The sequence below is a fragment of the Aristolochia californica genome, unplaced genomic scaffold (assembly GCF_029961685.1).
Source record: "Aristolochia californica isolate CCGP_79_NKW_82.1479 unplaced genomic scaffold, dmAriCali1.0.hap1 SCAF_11, whole genome shotgun sequence".
In the NCBI taxonomy this organism is placed as follows: domain Eukaryota; kingdom Viridiplantae; phylum Streptophyta; class Magnoliopsida; order Piperales; family Aristolochiaceae; genus Aristolochia; species Aristolochia californica.
In genome coordinates, this window is record NW_027181782.1 from 8,860,221 (window position 1) to 8,869,249 (window position 9,029).

General features: G+C 43.4%; 1 pseudogene; it reads right to left on the reverse strand.

Moving 5' to 3' along the window:
* Positions 1 to 7,825: 7,825 nt before the first annotated feature.
* LOC137943575 (acidic endochitinase-like) lies at positions 7,826 to 8,711 on the reverse strand (annotated as a pseudogene).
* Between the last annotated feature and the right edge of the window lie 318 nt (positions 8,712 to 9,029).

Consider the following 9,029-nt stretch of genomic DNA (forward strand, 5'->3'; position numbering starts at 1 on the left):
GCCCTCCCAGTATGTTAACATTTATATTGCTGGCTTGACAGAGGCCCTGCGTCTGGAGGTTGAATTACACGAACCTAGAGATTTGGACCACGCTATGAACTTGGCCAGGACCATTGATACTAAACAGCGAGTTTTGAAGGAATCCCTCCTCCGAAGACCAACTTGGCCAAGCAGGGTGACTACCACTGCGCCCTCACCCAATTCAGGGCCTCTACGTCCTGGACACAATGCAGCTCCACTTGTAGAGAGTTCTTCCTCCACGCCGCCAATCCCATACATAAAAAAATTGAATAGACAAGAGATGGAACTTCTGAGAATATTGTGATGAACAGTATGTCCAGGGTCACATATGCAAGAGATAATTCAGTGTGCTTCTCTGTGAGGATACTGAGGAAATACTCCCAAAAGAAGACAATGTTGAAACAGAAAATGATGCCCCAGCTATTTCACTCCAGGCCAAGATTGGCATGTACAGTTCCAACACAATGCAAGTTCAGGCCAAGTTGCACCATCTATAGTTACTAGCCTTAGTTGACTCTGGCAAGATGTACAACTTCATAAGTCAGCCAGCAGCAGAACAGCTTGGGTTGGTAATCACGTAGAAAATAGGACTCTCAGTCACAGTGGCCAATGGGTCCAAAATCGCCAGTGTGGGTATCTCTACAGGCACCCACTTTTGTATTGAGGGTCACTCCTTTATTGCCGAATTCTTGGTGATTCCACTGGCAGGATTTGATTTGGTACTCGAAGTTAAATGGCTCTAGATGTTGGGGCCTATCTTGTGGGATTTTCAGGCCCTGACCATGACCTTCACAGAGGGCCAGTGTCAGATCACCTTGCATGGCATACCTGATATTATGCCCTGCACACTTCAGGTAGTTCAGGTGCAGAGCGCCGAGCACTGTAAGTTATCTCAATTACTTACAGACTTTGAAGATTTATTTCAGGAACCTACAGCTCTTCCACCTATTCGCCACCGTGATCACCGCATCAGATTGAAACTGGGGGACAGAACCTGTGGTGGTTCGACCTTACCATTACCCCCACTTACAAAAGGATGAAATTGAGAGACAATGCCAAAATATGATTGCCTAGGGAATTACTCAGCCCAACAGGTCTCCTTTCTCATCCCCGGTGTTACTGGTAAAAAAACATGACAAGTCCTGGAGATTTTTTGTGGACTACAGACAACTCAATGCTAACACAATTAAAGACAAATTTCCCATTCTCGTGGTGGACCAGTTGTTAGATGAGTTACATGGCACCACTATATTTACAAAGTTGGACTTGAAATCAGGTTATCATCAAATTAGAGTTCATCCTTCAGATGTGGAGAAGACCGCATTCCATATGCACCATGGGCATTTCGAATTCGCAGTGATGTCGTTTGGTCTTTCCAATGTGCCATCCACTTTCCAGGCCCTCATGAATGAGGTATTTAGCCCTCTCTTACGGAAATATGTTCTAGTCTTTTTTTATTATATATTGGTGTATAGCAAACATTGGGACGAGCACCTTCAGTACCTTCACCAGGTATTTACTCTCCTCCGTTCACATCATTTGGTTTTAAACAAGTCCAAATGTTCTATGGGCACAAACGAGGTGGCATACTTGGCCCACGTTATTTTCGTCGTTGGGGTAAAGGTTGACCTGAGCAAGATTCAGGCCGTCATAGACTGGCCTCCTCCCATATCCATCACAGCGTTAAGGGAATTTTTGGGCCTCACTGGTTATTACCAAAAATTTATCCATAGCTACGGACAGATTGCAGCGCCACTCAACAATCTCCTCAGGAAAAATGCTTTAAATTGTTCTGAGCCAACGGATCATTCTTTTCAGTAGTTGAAGGCAGCCTTATCTTCAGGGCCGGTTTTACAGCTACCGGACTTTGATGAGTTGTTTGTAGTGGAATGTGATGCTTTGGGCAGGGGTATAGGTACAGTGTTACAACAACAAGGCCACCCGATCGCTTATTTCAACTGACAACTTGGCCAACACCATCACAAACTTGCTTCTTATGAAAGGGAATTGATCGGTTTAGCTAAAGTCGTCCAACATTGGAGGCCCTATCTCTGGGGGCACCCATTTCTTATTCGAACCGATCATTCATGCCTGAAGTATCTTCTTGAGTAGCGTCTCACCACCTCTCCTCAGCAGCACTGGTTGAGTAAACTGATGGGGTTTGACTTTACCGTTGAGTATAAACCTGGCAGTCTGAATGTGGGGGTCGATGCCTTGTCTCGCCGAGACATTCTAGAGCCACAATTGCATGCTATCAGTCAGCCCAGAAGTCTTTTGTTGGACTCTATTAGGGAGGAGACACATCAGCATCCCGAACTCATTGCCTAATATTATGATATTCAGCAGGGGACCTCGGATAGCCATTGGACGATCCAGGATCGTCTTATCCAATTCAAAAACAGAATTGTTCTACACCCCCACCTCGCCACTCATTACCAGCATCTTAACCTCTTTCCATGATTGTACACATGAGATAAGACAGAAGACATATTTCCGCCTTAGTCGCGAATTGTTTTGGAAGGGTATGAAGAGAAGTGTAACAGAGTATGTGGCAGCTTGTTAGACTTGTCAACGGAACAAGGCCGAATCATTAAGTCTAGCAAGGTTGCTCCAACCTCTTCAGCTACCGTCACAGGTATGGTCCGATATTTCTATGGACTTCATTGATGGCCTTCCCACCTCTTCAGGCAGATCCGTTATATTTGTAGTGGTTGACCACTTCTCTAAGTATGGCCATTTCCTCCCTTTGGTGCATCCCTACACAGCAGCTCATGTGGCTCAGCTCTTCATGGATAATATTGTCTGGTTACATGGGGTGCCTGCGTCCATTACCAGTGACTGGGACGCCATCTTCACCAGTATGTTCTGGAAAGAACTCTTTAAGTTGCAAGGCACCAAATTGGCGTTCTCTTCCGCCTACCACCCCGCAGACTGATGGATAGATCGAGGTGGTCAACAGGACGCTTGAGATGTATCTCCGTTGTTTTGTGGGGGATTCACCTAAACAGTGGGTTCAGTGGCTGACATGGGCCGAATTCTGTTATAACACATCATACCACAACGCACTTGGCACTACTCCGTTCAAGGTAGTGTATGGCAGAGATCCGCCTCTTCTTTTATGGTATGAACCAGGTGCATCCAAGGTTGCCACTTTGGACCGGGCTTTAGCCGAAAGGGACGCCATGCTCCATGAGGTACGCACTCATCTCCAGGAGGCCCAACAGGCCATGAAACTCTATTATGATAAGAAGCATCGGGACGTCTTCTTCTCTCCAGGGGATTATGTGTGGTTGCGTCTCCAACATTACCGACAGCTTTCGCTGATAGCCTCTAAACGTCACAAACTCTCCCTGAAATATTATGGGCCCTTTAAGGTGTTGGACCGCAATGGCACAGTTGCCTACCGCTTGCAGCTTCCATCATAAGCCAAGATCCATAATGTGTTTCATGTCTCCCAATTGAAGACCTTCCACGGAGATTCCCCATTCCTACACACACCTCTGCCACCGCTACATGAGGGTCGGGTCTTTTCTATTCCAGTGCAGGTGTTGCAAGCTCACCGCATTCAGGGTGATTGGGAGATTCTAGTGCAGTGGGCTGATACTAACCCCATTGACACTACATGGGAGCCCTTAGCCGCTTTCAGGGATCTCTACCCCTCTTTCGAGCTTGAGGACAAGCTCTTTCTTCAGGAGGGGGTGATGTTATGGACTCCATAGCATCCCGAGTTATCAACAGACGTAGGAATTAAATTATGCTATTTCCCCTTTCATGTATGTTGAATTTGGTTTGGTTTGGTTTGAATATAATTTTGCGAGAACCATGTGACCCATGGGTCTGAGTTGTAATTTCATCCCCAAACCTATTTATTGGGACAAAGAGCTGAATGAAGATTAAGCATTGAATCATTTAGTTTTTTCCAGGTCGGATTCTCCTTCAGAGGTCTAGGCCGGATTCTCCCTCAGAGGTCCAAATCGAGCCTCCTCAAGGCTCAATCCATTTCCACCATTACACGTTCCAAGAACAGGAGTTCTCTTCCAGTGTCAACAGCCAATCTGGAGGGAAGAGAGGGAAGAAGGGTGACGAGATCCATGGCCCGGGAAGATCCCAACACAAGGATAGTTTAATTGCAATCAAACTCTAGGGGCTCATGTACCCAGATTACAATAAGTTAGTAAAGTTTTTCTCTTTTCTAGAAATTCAACATTCTGGTTGATCAATCAATTGACTTTGATTGATCGACCATGCTTTATACTTTTGGCTTGTGCACTTCTAGTTGATCGATAATTGGCAGATGTTGATCAATCAATCCTGTGTCAGTTCAGTAAGTGTATTTTTAAAACATGAATAAAAGTGATCCTAAGTGACTCTAACATGTTTGAAATGTGTGTATGCTTGTCAAAACATGTAGAAATTCAAATATGACCTAAAGCTCCAACAAATTTCATTACACCTCAAGTTTGGAAGGTTTAGGGCTGCTCTCTTACAAAGACTGAGTTTTGTGATTTTCATGACTTCCTAAACTCTAGTCTTCATTGCATTGTTTCTTCTTTCTGAGGGTGCTTCTTCAAAAACAAGTTGACACTGTGGTGTAGCTTGAGGTCTTTGAGAAGCTTCTGCAGATTCTTTGCATAGACCTTTCACTTGTGTGTCTTTTGAAGGAAATGCATATGAAATGCTTGAATTACAATTGTTAGATCAATTAGTTTTGTTGTCATAAAAAAAAAAGGGGAGTCAATGCTCGATCAATATTCTCACTTTTTTTTTATGATGACAAAACCTAATTTTGAAAGATTAAAAATAAGAACATCCCTAGGAGTTGGAGCTAAGTAAATGTGTCAATCTTAGGGAAATAAATCTCCCTTAATATATGCACATCAAAATTTCAAATTTTAGTTTTTTATTTTAGTGCTTTAGTGCCTTTTTTGTTTTCTCCGCCTTTTTGTTATACTCAAAAAGAAGTTGTAAAATAGAATTTGTGACAAAAAGTGGCTCAATGGCCTTTCAAATATAGTCACAATGTGTACAAAAAGATGAGTACATATGCAAATGTAAATACAAAAGATAGGGAGTCTAGTCTTGGTCAAAATGAAAAGTAGTGGCATCCTATTGAGGCGGTGGGGGAGGAGCAGAGCGGCTGAGTAGGATCTCAAGCATGAACTGAATACTAATTTGGCCCTCTATGAGCCCATTTTGACCCAACTTGAGCTCTTCTTCTTGTGCAACTACTTTGTTGTTTGGGTCACCTTCAAATCATCAATTGCTTCTTCAAGTTGTAGGAACCGATCCAAGGATGAGGATGCACCCCTAATCGCTTCCTTTCTACAAACACATATTGCTCGATTTGAGGTGGTTCTAGGCTTATTTCATCTCCTGAGTCGACTTGTTGTTGCACCTCCTTGCCAATTGTATCCTTTTGAACCCATCGGCCTCTCCATTTAGCAAAACAAAACTTGCTTACCTACATCTCACTGATTGGCATTTTCTATGGCAGGTTCACACTCTCCTCATTCATGAGGTCTACCCTAGAGTGTCGAATGATGGTCATAATTTGTTGAGAAAATTGTTGAATTTAGGACCCTGTGAATAATACCTCGAGCAAGGGGAGAGAGAAATAAAAAAAGATAAAAAGATAAAAAGGAGAAAGGATCTCGGGTAGAAAGAGAAGAGAAGGAAAATAAAAGAGATTAGAGAGAGAGCACTTCACACGAGAGAGGAGAAAAAAAAAGAGACTTGCTTGATTTATTTATGAGTTACAATCACCTCTATTTATAGTTGAGGAGGTGATAGAGTTCATGTACAAGTAATCTTAGGACTCCTAATTACATTCCAACTAGAATTCTCTAAGATAAGTCTATCATGATAAGATTACATTATCTATTTATGAGACTAATTTAACTCAACTTCTATCTCTTCTTTAAGCACGTGAACCAAGATAGAAAGACAGCTCATGGTCTTATCTTTGTGGATCCCACATGATCTTCCAGCTCATGTTGATAGGGATACCAACTCGCGGTATCTTTGTGGGTCCCACTTGATCTTCAAATCTTTTATTTAATTCTAGCTCATGTTCCTTGTCTCCTGGCTTGAGCCAACTTGTATGAGGGCCCTTGTTGACATCTCTTGACCTCATGGTGGGTCCCATTAGCTCGTGTAGCCATGGTGGGTCCCACATTGTAACATTCTCCCTCAAGCTTGGGGTGAGAAAACATCGTAGATGCCCATCTTGTTGCAGACGGTGGACAAAATTTTATGACTGACTGGTTTGATGAGAATGTCTACAACCTTGTTCTATGAATATACATGCTTAAGAGATAAGATGCATGCCATGAATTTTTCTCGTATGAAGTGGCAGTCTATTTCCATATGTTTTGTTCTCTCATGGAAGACTGGATTCAATGTGATTTGTATTGCGGCCTGATTATCGCAATATACATTCATAGGAGCATCTTTATAAAATCCTAGTTCAGTAAGGAAAGATTTAATCCATAGGAGTTCAATGTGATTTGTACTCTACTTCTACACTAGATCGTGCAACTACATTCTGTATCTTGCTCCTCCATGTAACCAAGTTTTCTCCAACCATCGTATAATATCCTGAAGTAGATTTCCTATCATCCGGGGATCTGGCCCAATCTGCATTTGCATCCGGGGATCCCATTGGATTTATCCCATGTTATATTTATTTTATCATGTAAATCTTATATTCTCTATTCTAAATTATATAAATACCACATGTACTCAATTGTAAAGGTGTGGTTCAGATCATCCTCTAATATGGTCAGCTCAACATCTAACATGGTATTAGAGCAGATAGATCTTTTGCATCTGCCATCCTCCAATTTTTTTTCTTCCGCTTCCTTTGCTTCTTCACCCGTAACTTCACACCCTCCCAAGTTGAACCATCCAGATGATTCACTTTCGATTTCATCTGCCTCAGCTGCCACTAGTGTTGTTGGTCTTCTATATCTCTTCCCCAGACCTTGCGAGCTCTTTGATTCCATTTGCCCCAGTTGTTACCAGTGTCACTGCTTTTCCACATCTCTTCACTAGACAATGAGATTTTGTCCACCCTAACCGCTACCAGGGCCGTTGTTCTTCCACATTTCTTCACCGGACGGTGCGTTCTCTTCGATCCTGAACACCCCAGCAGCTACCAGTGCCGCTGCTCTTCTACATCTTTTCACTAGACAACGTGTTCTCTCCGATTCCGTCCGACCCAACGTCTACTAGTGTTATTGCTTTTCCCGTCATTTTGCTTCCAAGACCCTCGAAACAAATCTCCTTACATAGTCAGTGCCAAGTTCACAGTTTCAGTTGCTACGAAACAAGATTAGCCTCTCTAACAAGTGACCTATCTTGAGAGGGCATGATAAGAAATAAGCATAATCCCTTCAGTTATCGGATAAAATTTCATTGGATTTATCTCATGTTGTATTTATCTTATTATATAAAGTTTATCTTCTCTATTGTAAATTGTATTTATACCACTCATACTCAATTGTAAAGGTGTGGTTCAATTCATCCTCTAATGTGGTTCAAGTCAACATCTAACAATTAGTTCATGCATAACTTTTGCCACTTACATGTGTTTAACAACCTAAGTCTCCCAAGGCCAGGATCAAGTCTCCCTGATTATAAAAGTGATGCTTATTCCAGTTCGTTAGCCTGACTAATTGAGGCATTTGTCGATACCACAATGGTCTTTTTTACATCATGCTCACCATGACTAAAGAGAGCTACAAAAGTACATATATAAACACAAACACGGTGAAGCAGGTGGGAGCCCTCGCATCTTCCTGGTTCAAACATCACGTTTGATGGCCTTGCTGTATCCAGTCTGGTCATCATAATACTTGGACCACAGCATCACCCCACCATATCTCCTGGAGTGCTTAATCAATGGAAGCACGTGAGAGGTAAGATCATCGATGGGAATGAACCCACTTCCGGCAGCGTCTTGTGCCGTCGGACGTCCACTGCTTCCATGCATCCTCGAGGTTGGTCACACTGCCAGAAGAGTATTGGCATGGCGGATTGTTGTAGAACTGCACCCAGACACAATCAAACAAACCAGTCTTCAAGGCACCGCCCACCCACGCGTCAGGAAACGGACATTGTGGCGCTGCCGTTAGGTAGACCTTCTTCCCCCTGGAGCTGAAAGAGGAGAGAGCTCTCGCCAAGTCGTCGTAGTGATCTGGCGACCCTCCTTCAATGTCGAAATCTATGCCATCCAGTACAGCGTTCCCTAACGGCCTGGAAGACGACTGCCCGCCCAGAAAATTGTCCCACAGGTATTCGGCGAACTGTCTGGCGTCGTCCGCGGAGGAGAAGTAGTAGTCCCCCACACCGCCTCCGATGGAGAGTATCACCTTCACCCCACGGCTTTGGCATGTGTTGATGTCTTCGCTCAGTTTGGTGCAACCGTTGGAGTATGGGTCGCAGTGGCCTGCTAGATTGATCTGCGGTGTCACGCCATGGCCAAATGTGTTGAGGAATGCCAAGTTGACGAATCGGTAGTTCCCGGTGCCGCAGGTCTCTGCCAGTGTTCCCTCATTACCGTTTTGGCCCCAGTAGATGGCGATGCTTCCGCCATAGCAGTGATCAATCAAAGTTCCCAACAGGAACATTATGAGCAAAGTATTAAATGAAAGCGCCATGGAAAGTGAGGAGTCGGTGGAAGATGGAGAGCAGAATTAGTTAATGAAAAAGAGAAGAAGATGCCGTTGCTCCAAACCAGAGCGTGCGATGGTTTATATGGTAGTGGATGAGAGGTTGACAAATAACAATGTACTCCGTGGATTTTCATCTAAGCTGTCTAATTTGGTTATTATACATTGATCGATAAGAGCTTACTGCATTGTAGCTCTTGGAACTTTGAAGCTGCCAAAACAGAGATCGAGTTTTGGAGTTTATTTTTCTGTTAATTGCAACGGATGATGTTTGAAGCAAAACCATGAAAAAATAAAGAACCATTATTCCTACATCACGTCAATAAAGGAATCGAG